The sequence below is a fragment of the Ambystoma mexicanum genome, chromosome 6p, assembly GCF_040938575.1.
Source record: "Ambystoma mexicanum isolate Mex_15411 chromosome 6p, UKY_AmexF1_1, whole genome shotgun sequence".
Classification (NCBI taxonomy): Eukaryota; Metazoa; Chordata; class Amphibia; order Caudata; family Ambystomatidae; genus Ambystoma; species Ambystoma mexicanum.
The window spans coordinates 320,391,682-320,403,879 of record NC_090935.1 but is presented as its reverse complement, the minus strand read 5'-3'; the positions used below and the strand labels follow the sequence as shown (position 1 = coordinate 320,403,879).

The 12,198-nt window shown below is 50.3% G+C and overlaps 1 protein-coding gene across 1 annotated transcript in view; it reads left to right on the top strand.

Moving 5' to 3' along the window:
* MTMR12 (myotubularin related protein 12) overlaps window positions 1–12,198 on the top strand; it is a 1,529,619-nt gene that overhangs the window by 1,505,687 nt on the left and 11,734 nt on the right. The window lies entirely within an intron of this gene.

The following is a 12,198-nucleotide window of genomic DNA, read 5'->3' as shown; positions in this document are numbered from 1 at the left end:
TCATAGTCGAAGTAGGGCTGAGGAAACAGCAGATGGGAGGGGGTGCAGGACGGGAATAGCATGCACAGTTTATTGTTTGTTTAACAGTTAGGGCCTATGTGCGCGGCACAGCTGAGTGCTAATAAGTCAGCATGGGTTGAGATGGACTTGAAGGAAGACAATAGATGCACACATTGAGAGTTTGAAGCAATAACGTGTGCAGGAAACATTGACTGAAAATGTGTAAACAACTCGGGAGACGGGAAAGTGTACGAGATGTGATTATTTTCTCCCTCTCCTTTCCTGTAAGTCATGGCTGTTAGTTTTCTTCTTCTTTGTTATGTTTGGCTGAAGAAATGCAAATAAAAAGAATTAAAAAAGAATAAAAATCCTTTATCCATATCCTCAGACAACCCGCTTAGCAGCTTGGCTGCTGAGGTCATAGAGTTCAGGCATTTTAATGTATCTACCATATGCATGGAAATAATAAAAGAAGCATGTAATCCAAACACTAGACACTGCTACTTTAACAAATGGAAAAGATTTGTAGTATGGTTTAGAAAGTCAAATGTAAGCTGAATTGACTGTTCACCATCTAACTTGGTACACTATCTACTTGGTCTGACCTTTAATTCCTTCAAAGTCCATCTAGCTGCGCTTTCAGCATACACAACATCACAGAGCAAGGTTTCATGATGGAGAATTCCAGTCGTGAAAGCCTTCATGGAAGGGGTCAAAAGACGAAATGCTCCTATTGCATACCCACACCCGGGTTGGGATTTAATAATTGTCTAAGCTCATGGTCCATGCATAAGGCAAGCCTCAAAGATCTTGCTTACAAGGAAGCTTTTCTTATCGATAGGACTTCCATAAGAAGGGTAAGTGAGCTCCAGGCTTTGTCCATTATCGAACCTTTCGTCACAATACATAAAAACAAGGTGCTCTTAAGAACTCACCCACGTTTTGCACCAAAGTTCATTTTCCAATTCCATGTCAACCAATCTATTGAACTGCCATCATTCTTTCAGGACCCGCAAAACTCTGGAAAAAGACTCCTCCATACATTAGATGTTAGGAGAGCTGTTGTGTACTACCTCAACAAGACAAAGCCATTCAGGAAAACAGACCAGTTCTTTGTGTCCTTAGTTGCTGGGGAAAAAAGGGGACCCTGTTACCAAGGCAGCCATTTCTAAAAGGAAAGTAAAATGCATACAGAAATGTTACAAGTTATCCAACAAGGAACTACAATTTACACCTAGAGCACACTCTACATGTAGTACAGGTGCCACATTGGCCTTCATTGAAAATGTTCCTTCAGAGGCAGTCTGTACTTCACAGTTCACACATTCACTCAACATTACTGCGTGGATACACAAGCAAGAAGTGACTCCGAGATTGGTCAGGCAGTATTAAAACATTTATTTGCCTATTCCTTCTTACAACCAACTTCCTTCTCCTGGTACTGCTTGCTAGTCCATGCAATGCATTTGATTCTAAGCAGATCCACAAGCCTCAAATACTTATCTGTAAACGTCTTTCTGATGCTTATATCTGCTTAGATTCTCATGCGCCCACCCTTGCTCCTTTCATTGGGAGTAGAAGGTACATAGACAACATACACCTTCACACATTTTATCCTTTTACTACATGCGTCATGCAACCTCAGGTCAGAAATAAAACAAACTGAGGACTCCAATGCTTGAAGGACCATGGGTACAGTACACAGTAGGGATAGTAATGGGTACAGTACTGTAGCAAGAAGTGCTAAAAAGCTCACAGCAGACACCCTCCGTCCCTATCTCAACATCCTCAGCCTTGCACCTCCCTTCTCGTAAAACCCAAATGTCCTAGCTGATATTTTCAAGGACACTATCACTCATGCAGTCAACCCCGTTGCCCCACTAGAAGAAAAGAAGGAGAAAAAAAGTCTTTACACTCAAACTCCTGGTTCACGGATGAGCTCCAACACCTACGTAACGACAAACGCCAGGCGCTAAAAAATTGGCAGGCAAACCCTTGTGACAGAGCTAAAGAAAGTTTAAAAAAATAGTGCCAAAAAATACAAAGAAGCCATCTTTATAGCCAAATCTAAAGCCTACAATAACCGAATATCCCAAGCCAACTCCCAATACAAAGAACTCTTCACTATCTTTAATTAACTCACAGACCCGCTGATCTGTTCGGACGAAATCATTAAAGATGAAGCATGGTGTAACAGCATACAAACTGCTATGCTAAACAAAATTGACATGCTTCAAAACAAAATTCGAAAACATTACCAAACCCTTCTCAATCAGAACAAAGACCAGCCAGCCCTGTCCCTGCCCAACAGCAAAACTATCAACTTCCCCAAATTTGCATTTAAAGACATCTCTGAAACAGAAGTCATTGACATTCTTAAACATCTCAAACCATCGCTATGTAAGGGCGATATATGCCCCCCCCCCAACATTATTAAGGATTGTGCCGAGCCACTGGCCCCTCTCCTTACCGCTTTCATTAACTCTTCTTTTAAATCAGGCATTGTCCCTAACAGCCTTAAGGAGGCATGGGGGCGCCCCCTTTTAAAAAAGCCTACACTGGACCCTGCCCAACCCAACACCTACCGGCCCATAACAACCGTCCCATTTCTGCTCAAACTACTAGACAAAGCCGCTCACATCCAGATCCAACTTTATCTAGAAACCAATTCCATCCTAGGTAAAAGGCAGTCAGGTTTCCACAAAAGGGCACGGAACGGAAACCGCACTGTTAGATCTAAAAAATCAAATAACACAAATTCTAGACAATGGCAAGCCCGCCCTCCTCCTCCTCCTTCTCGACCTATCGGCGGCGTTCGGTCTTGTGGATCACAAAACACTCACCACACACCTCACACATGATGCTCACTTTTCCGAGCATGTAGCTACCTGGATCACCTCCTTCTTAGAAGGGAGAGCGATGAAAGTCCTTTCCAACACAGCCAATGCAACTCCCACCATTATTCACTGTGGCGTACCTCAGGGATCTTGTACTGCCCCCATGCTCTACAATCTTTTCACTAAGCCTCTCTTTCATAGACTGGATGCACTTGGGATTGCAATACACAAACTATGCTGACGACACCCAAGTGCTCCTTCCTCTAACCGGTTTATACACCCAAGACGCCACCACCCTTCAAAAAATCGACGCCACCATACAGGCGTGGATGGCCACCAAAGGCCTTTGCCTTAACGGGGATAAGACTGAGATCCTTATCCTTGGCCAGAAATCCACCCTAGCCAACTTAGACTGTCTCTACGCCAATTTCAATATCGACAACTGCATCATTCCAGTACTATCATCGGTTAAGACATTAGGGGTTCATCTAGATGCCACTCTATGAACAAGCAAGTCGGCACTATTGTTTCTGCCTCTGCTCTAAATACCAAACTCATTAATGCCATCAAACCCTTCTTAACAAAGGACAACTGTCTCTATAGCTAGAGCTGCCATAGGGGCAAACCTTGATTATTGTAATGCTTTACTTGCGGGCTCATTGTAAGGCTCACCTGGTATCCACGGGGACGCCACCCAGCCAGTTGGTCGTTGGTGCCCTTTCCAATGATTCCCTGATGAGGTCTCGGTGTCGATGGGATTGTCGAATCGGTGGGCTCTCCGTCCTGCTCTCTGGGCAGGGGCGCGTAGTCTTTTGTGGGCGGTCCAGTTACTTCACTGACTGCTGCCCTTGTAGTGTCTTTAAGGTAGGTCTTATTGCAATTGATGGCGTCGTAATTCTTGCATGCCTTTTCTCTGTTATAGCGCTATGATGTGGTAAGGAGGCACTTTGCATAGCGCAGCGATGTCTTTTCCTCACTGACCTGTGCTTTTCTCTTTTTGTAGGTCGCAGTGAGTTATGCCGGCCGAAAAGCAACCAACCAGATAAGTCTTTAAGCGCTTTGTGGTTGTAATCTCTCCACTACCTCCTTTAATGATGTCTTTCTCCTTTTCTCAGGTCCTTCGATCCGGGTGATGAACTCCACCAACAGAGCTGCCCAGGAGCTGCGAGCAGTGAAGGATGATGAATGCAGGTAAGATTCTGCTGCTAACGATGTTCTTGGTTTTTCTGCAGGTCCGGAATTCACCAGACTTGTGAGAAAGCTGGACACGGTGAGCGTCACGTTGCTAGTAGCAAAGTAACGCGAAGTGTGTTGTCTTGTTCGGGTGTGGTTTAAATAGCCACTGTAAAGTAGTCCAGGTAAAGTAGTCCCTAGGCCACCACACCCAAAACACTAGACCGCATAGCTTGGTTCTAGGAACCAAGCTATGTGGATGCCTCCATGTTGGCTGAAAGCCTAAATAAAGTAGTTTCTCAAGCAGATGTCTTTCCTTACTGATGAGCCTGGCCCCAAGAGGGCCTGAGAAGTGGATACCAGGCCTTATTACTGATCCAAGCCCTGATTCCACCTGGCCAATGGGCTTGCCAGTGGGGTCAGGGCTGAGGGTCGTGACACTCATCCACATAAAACATAGACTCCAAACCACTCAAAATAATGCACTAAGAGCAGCCCTAAGCATACCTAAAAGAGATCACATCTCCCAAGCAAGAAAATCCACTCACTGGCTTCCAGTCAAAGACCGCATCACATTTAAAATTCTTACCACTGCACACAAATGCATCAACCTCACTGCACCATCCTACCTTTCAGACACGCTATCTAGACCCACCTCAACTAGGCCCACTAGAACCTGCTACACTAACCAACTCACCATCCAACGCATCTACAGAACTAAAGCTGGAGGAATAGGCTTCCCATTTCTCCAGCATGGTGTCTGGCATGGATTCACATGCTCATGAATATTCCGTCGTCAGGCTGGGAATCCTCGGTAAAGAAAAAATCTGTTTCAGTTTCGTTTCTGAACTGTCTTTCTACTAGTAACCAATCACTGGTCTCTGGGTCATACTGCCCCCAGCCAATGACTGCCCTCTACCTAAGCCCCTCCCCTGGCAGCCCTCTTCAGATTTTTACCACACGTTCAAGTGTTGGGAGTCCTCGTGCTATAGCTCTCGAGCTTTTACTGCGTTTTGCGATTTTTCAAAGAATTTAATCTAATTTTTTCTGTCAATCGAGCCTCAAGCGCCACCGTTTCTACTTCCGATCAACGGGGACCCGTTTTGGAATTTTCTACGACCCTCAAGGGTGAAGTTTTCGTCGAGTTACGCTTCTTGGAGGATTCCAGAAGACCTTGAGGCCTACCCCGTGGACATGGCCCAGGACAAAGGAAGCTCGACGCCCGGATCCAAGCTGTTCAGGAACTGCCCTGGATGCGGATTGCAGAATGTGTTCAAGGAGGACGAGCATTCTAGATGTCCCTACTGCCTTCACGAAGACAAAATGCACCTGGAAAAGGACTGTGCGTTTTGCAAGAACATGTCGGAACGGACCATGAGGGATTGGCGGATCTGCCTCACCAACTGGCTGTAAGGGAAGAGCCCAGCGGTAGGTGAGAAGAAGAAGAGGTCAGAGCGGTCTTCTAAGTCCTTTGAGGGCGCTCTGGCGACGGTGGCCCAACAGAAGGCTAAGCACCGCGAGTCAGCACTCCCAGTCCCCGCGGAACGGTTGGGCTCCTCGGCTGCCAGGCAGGGTGCACTTTCACCGACTCCATCAACCACAAGCCAACGCTATGGCTCAGGGAAGAGAAAGTCGGAGAACCCGGGTGAGCTTCTGGAGAAGCCCCGGTCGATCCCGACGAAAGCAACCGAGGGGGGAGTGAGGCAGTGACCCTCCCCCCAAGGTGAAGGCCTCATCCGCGCCAAAAGTCGTGAAGGCCCCGATTCACCCGGCTAAGGCCTCGAGGGAGGCTCCCCCAGTGGAGATGACCTCGGGGGCCCAGAGTTTCCTTGCCACCGCGGAGGGAATCCTCTTTTCAGCCCATGGATAAGACCTCCGTGAGAACCCCTGTGGAAAAAGAGGGGGGGCGGTGGCCATCACGGACACGGATACAGCCTCTGAAGAGGAGCTGGCTGGAGTTGTGAAGATCCTCAACAAGGAGTTTGAGGAGGTCTGGTCCCAAAGGAGGGATCCCGACGAGGTGGACAAAGAGAGCAACGGTGGTGCCGACGAAGTTCCCGTGGAGGCAAAGGATTCCACTCCCCAACCGTCAGGCCCGTCGCAGCCAGTACCCGAGCCACGGGACAACTCGGGAACCATCTTAATGGCGATCCAGGCCTTATGTACGGAGATAAGGACGAGGTTGCCCTTACCCCCAACGGACGATCCAGTGGATCCTGGCCCGTTGGGGAGCCCTCCAGTCAAGCGGAGGAGAGTTCATCCCCCCCACCCCTCCAGCCTTCGCGGCCCTCAAAGCCTTCATCTCCTTCCCCTGATCCTAGGGAGGACACGGGTACAGAGACGGCCACGACGGGGACGGATAACGACGGTGGTGACGACGGGTTGGACCTTCCATCACCACCTCCTCGGGCCTCCCCGCCTGACGAAATTGGCTCCTTTCACGCCATGATTGCCAGGGCATCCGAGCTCTTCGAGCTCTGCCCCGAAGAAGAGAAGATAGAAGGGTTCCTCTATCAACGGTGTGAGGCCAAAAAGAAGACGTCCTCTCGGTCCCGTTACTTGACGACATCTGGGTCGAGAGGCTATTGCTCTTGAAGAACCCGTCCACGACCCCTGCCAAGAGAGACCGGTACAAGAAGTAGTACCGGGTCCCGGATTCCTCCCCTCTGTGCCGGTCGTCTCAGTGGTGGCCAAGAGGAAGGCGGCGGGGGCTACGGCTTCGATTTGAACCTCCCCCCCCGGACGGCGAGGGGAAGAAATTGGACGCCATGGGGCGACGGCTCATCTCGTCGGTGACGACGACGATTAAAGCGGCCAACGCCCTAGCGATAGTGGCCCGTTACGACAGGGAGCTTTGGTTTAAGATAGCTCCTCTGCAGGACTTCCTCCCGGACGACAAGAGGGCTGAGGCCCTGGAGATCCTCCAGGAAGGCGAGGTGGGTTCGGACCACGCCATAAAGGTGGCCACGAACATTGCGGACACCGGCTTCCGTCAGTTGGGCAATAGTGTTTGCCTTAGACGGCGTGGTTGGCTAAAGGCGACCGATTTCCGCCAGGACGTGCAAACCAGAGTTTTGGACATGTCCTTTGACGGGAATAACCTGTTTGGCAAGGCAGTGGACGAATCATTGCAGGCCATCAAGGCCGACACAGAGACGGGCCGGGTCTTTGGGGTTTTGCAGCAACGATGGCCGCCCTTTCGGAACTCCGGAGGCAAGCAAGGTGCCTCCAAAGGATTCGGCGGCAGCCCCTCAACATACCGCCAGGCGGCCCGCTCCTCGTCGCAGGAGGCCTACAGAGGACGCGGCAAGTCAGGAGGAGCTCGTTGTCGCCATGCAGGACTGAACCGGCCGTAGCGGTGGGCCCCCACCTGAGCACCCCGGTGGGAGGCCGGCTGGCGAAGTTCATGAGCATGTGGGAGTACATCTCCACCGACCGATGGGTGCTGGATGCCCTGGCCCGCGGGCACACAAGTTTTTAAAGAAGTGCCCCCACATTCCACCCGTGGCCAGGAAGGAAAACCATGTCCCACAACTGCTGCTGGAAGTAAGGGCAATGCTGAAGAAAGGAGCCATCGAGCTTGTCCCAAAGGGGCTCCGGGGCTCCTGTACTCCTCGTAAGAAAGAAGACCGGCGGTTGGCGACCCATCCTGGACCTTCGTCATTTAAACAAGTACATCAAGGCCCAGAAGTTCCGGATGGTCACAGCACGTGCTGGGACAGCTGGAGGAAGGCGAGTTCCTATCGTCACTTTACTTGGAGGATGCCTACTTCCACATCCCCATTCTAAAAGGACACTGAAAGTTTCTTAGATTCGTAGTCCAAGGTCAGCACTACCAATTCAAGGCCCTTCCCTTCAGACTGAAGTCCGTGCCCAGGGTATTTGCCAAATGCCTAGCACCAGTGGCTGCGCCTGCAGGGAATCCATGTCTACCCCTACCTGGACGATTGACTCATCCGAGCAAAGACAAGAGATCACGCCGTCGGGCACACAGCGAAGACCGTCCAGCTGCTCACGGATCTGGAATTCTCCATCAACTTCGCCAAATCCCACCTGGTTCCATCGCAAGTCGCACTGTTTCATGGCACCAAATCCGATACAGTGGCGCCATTGGCTTCCCTGTTGGAGGAAAGGACGAAGGCCATCATGGGAAAGGTGTAGCGGCTGTTGACCATGGACGTGGCCAGGGTGAGGTCCATGAAGTCCCTGCTCGGCATGATGTCCTTGTGCATCTTCCTAGTGCGCCTGTGCAGACTGCAGATGCGACCGCTGCAAGAATTCCTCGATGCCCGTTGGATGCAAGGGGTGGGCAGCTTCGAAGACAGGATCTCGCTCAATGAGACCTTCCGCCAAGCGATCCGGTGGTGGGGCACCCACGCGCATCTGGCGGCGGGTATGGACTTTCAGACCCCGGCACATCAGGAGACGGTGACAACGGACGCCTCCCTGGAGGGATGGGGAGCGCACACTGGAGATCTCCACACAAGAGGCCTTTGGCTCCCGGAGGAGAGGTCACTCCATATCAATGTACTGGAGCTCCGAGTCGTGTTCTGGGCCCTCAGGTCGTTCTTTCCGTCCCTCAAGGGCAAGGTGGTGAGGATCTTCACCAACAACACCACCATGATGTTCTACATCCGGAAGCAGGGAGGTACAAGATCCCTAGCCCTATCCAAGGAGGCGCAGGATCTGTGGCACTGGGCCGTCGCCCAAGGGATGTTTCTGGTACCCTTCCACCTGGCAGGAATAAAGAACACCATTGCGGACTCGCTCAGCAGGGAGCTGCGCTCGTTCCACAAGTGGGAACTACGACAGGATCAAGTGGATCTGCTGTTCCAACGATGGGGCAATCCCCAGATCGATCTATTCGCGATGGCAATGAACACCAAGTGTCGGAGGTTCGCCAGCAGGTTTCCCCAGCCGGGGTGCATGGGCGATGCATTCTCATTCCCCTGGGACGATCTGTTCCTGTATGCGTTCCCTCCGTTGCCGTTGCTGCTGCGACTCATCAACCAACTCAGACCACCCCGGTGCAGGATGATCCTCATCGCACCGGCGTGGCCAAGACAGATCTGGTTCCCGGACTTTCTGGACATGTCGGTGTCCCCCTCAGTCGAACTGCTGACGGACGCGGATCTCCTCGCCAGAGAAGGAGCGCCATCCTCCGCCATGACCCGGGGTTACTGAACTTGCAGGCCTGGCTCCTGCAGCACTAGAGTTTGGAGGGTACAATATTGCGGCGGACTGCAAGGAGGTACTTGCGAAAGGCCAGGGCGTCCTCGACTCTCAAGTGCTATGGACATAAGTGGAAGAGGTGCACAGAAGATTAACCCTCTGCGGATTACGGTCCCCCAGATGCTGCCGTACCTACTGTCGCTGGCCAAGGCGGGGATACATCTAGCGGCGATCTCCCGCTACACCAGAACTCCAGGACGATCATCTCTGTGGTCCCATCGTCTGGTGAAGGGGTTTATGAAAGGATTGTTCCGATCATTCCCGCCGGTGAAGGCTCCAGCCCCGGCGTGGGAGCTCAACGTGGTGCTGAGCAGGCTCATCGGGCCGCCATTCGAGCCTCTGCATTCTGCACCGTTGAAGTTCCTCTTGTGGAAGACTGGGTTTCTTGTGGCCATCACCTCTTCACGACGAGTGGGAGAGATCCAGGCCCTCTCCTGTAAACCTCCATACCTGACTTTCCACGAGATGAGGGTGGTGCTGAGGACACACCCCTCCTTCATGCCCAAGGTGCCGTCGGACTTCCATCTCAACGAGCCCTTGGTGTTACCGGTTTTCTTCCCGTCGCCTTCGTCGCCGGCCGAGAGGACTTTGCACTCACTGGATGTAGCCAGAGCGCTGAAGTTCTACGTGGACCGCACGAAGAGTTTTCGGAAGACATCACAGTTGTTTGTGAACTTTGGACCTGTGAACCAAGGGAAGGCCCTCTCGAAGGCTTCCATTTCCATATGGCTCTCCGGCTGCATCATGCACTGTCACCAGTTGGCAAACTGACCGTTGCCCGGCCGTCCAAGAGCCCATTCGACCAGAGCGATCGCTGCCACCACGGCGTTCCTATCTGGTGTGCCCCTGCTGGACATCTGCAGGGCTGCTACATGGAGGTCGATGTACACCTTCACGAGATTGTACTGCGTCGACAGGGATTCCAGGGAGGAGTCCAGAGTCGGTAAGGTAGTGCTGCGCAACCTGTTCGCCTGAAGGTGGGCCTGAGGTGCTTAATGTTGAGTGATGAAATGCTTAATGTTGAGCCTTGCCACTCCCGTGGTTGTGCATGTGTGTACTGCTATGTATTCTTATATTCATGAGCATATGAATCCATGCCAGACCCCATGCTGGAGAATGAACAAGTTACTTACCTGTAACTGTTGTTCTCCAGCATGGGTCTGGCATGGATTCACATACGAACCCTCCCTCCTACCCCTCTGCGGCTCTTCACTTGGTCCTACTGCCACTTTCCGTGCTACCAAATCTGAAGATGGCTGCCAGGGGAGGGGCTTAGGTAGAGGGCAGTCATTGGCTCTGGGCAGTATGATCCAGAGACCAGTGATTGGTTACTAGTAGAAAGACAGTTCAGAAACGAAACTGAAACAGATTTTTTCTTTACCGTGGATTCCCAGCCTGACGACGGGGAATATTCATGAGCATGTGAATCCACGCCAGACCCATGCTGGAGAACAACAGTTACAGGTAAGTAACTTGTTCCATCTAGCACCCAAACTATGGAATGTGCTCCCCACTTCACTTAGAGCAGAAACGGCCCTCTATGTATTTCGTAAAAAGCTTAAAACTGCTCTGTTTAATTAAAATCTTGAGGATCCCGACGGTTCCCTCTCCCACCTTTTACTAGTTGCGCTACAAAATGTCTGTTCTTCAATGAGTACATATTGTTGCCTGTTTGCCACCAATGTAACTAAGCTGTGCTTCTGCTATCGATGTAACCAAGTTGTGACCTCTTTTACTGCTACCTATGTAACTACGTGTCACCCACTACTGTAACAAGCGCCACGATGCTCCCGAGCTGTTGTGTGCGATACAAATCCGAATAAATAAAATAAATATAGTATTACAAACACGCTACGTCAAAGTCCCTTTTTTGATTTGGAAAACAAGTCATGTAACAGTCAACACCAACCACTATATGTCAGCCTATGCGAAGCAAGAGATTTAGTTTATAGCAAGCCTTTCACAATTCAATAAAACCATTATTTCAACATGATTTATAAGATCTAAAAATAAAACCCCAACATCAGAATTTCTTCAAGTAATTCTTATTGTTCACCTTAAAATTTGTTTTGATTCTCCCAATAACGACCATATATCTACAATATATTTTGCAACCCTTAGAATTAAGGTTTGCTGTCCCCTTAAAACTCTCTCCCAGAAGACTTCTGAGAAAAGAAACTCTCAATTCTATTATTCCACAGCACTGTCGGGATTGGTTGGGTGAGGTTAGGAGGATGATGAGATGGTGCAGGGTGCTCCCTCGAGTTTTAGTCAAACTATGAAAAGACCCACAGTCGGACTGGCTTTTTTTGTGATGAGCAGTGGGTTTCAGTGGAGTGAGTGGGACAAGTAGGGAGAAAGAATAGAAGAGAGAATAGGCACAGGAAAGTATGTGACAGTGTTGGTGAGTGTACATGAGAAGAATCCGACATGGTGAGTAGATGATATATGGTCAGGCAGGCGCTGAGGGCCAAGACCATTGATAGCTTGTTAGTTTAGGAAAGGAAATATAAAAGGGAGCCGTTGTGCATGGAGAATAAACCAGCATTGCATCGATTGGTAGGTAGTAGTGGGGGAGGGACTGGCTAGGTTGCAGGTAGGGAAGTTGAGGACTTTGTCTAATGAGATAAGAGTAGATTGGAAGGACAAGGAGCCGATGCATGCTGTAGTCAAGTTTGCTGAGCGCAAGGGTGGAGATAAGTGTTGGGATTAAGAAATTGATGAATTTTCCAAATGTTGAAAAGGTTACTACAAACAGCATTGATGGCAATGACTTGTTACTGTCGCAGGTTGCTATCAAAGAAGGCCCGAAGGTTGCAAGAAGCACTCAGAGAGGGGAGCAAGATGTTCAGCCAAGAAGCAGATGGATGAGAGTACGATAGGGATGGCGTTGGAAGCCATGAGAAAAAGAACTTCTGTTTTTAATGAGTTCAACATTGGGCAGAGGAGAGCCATC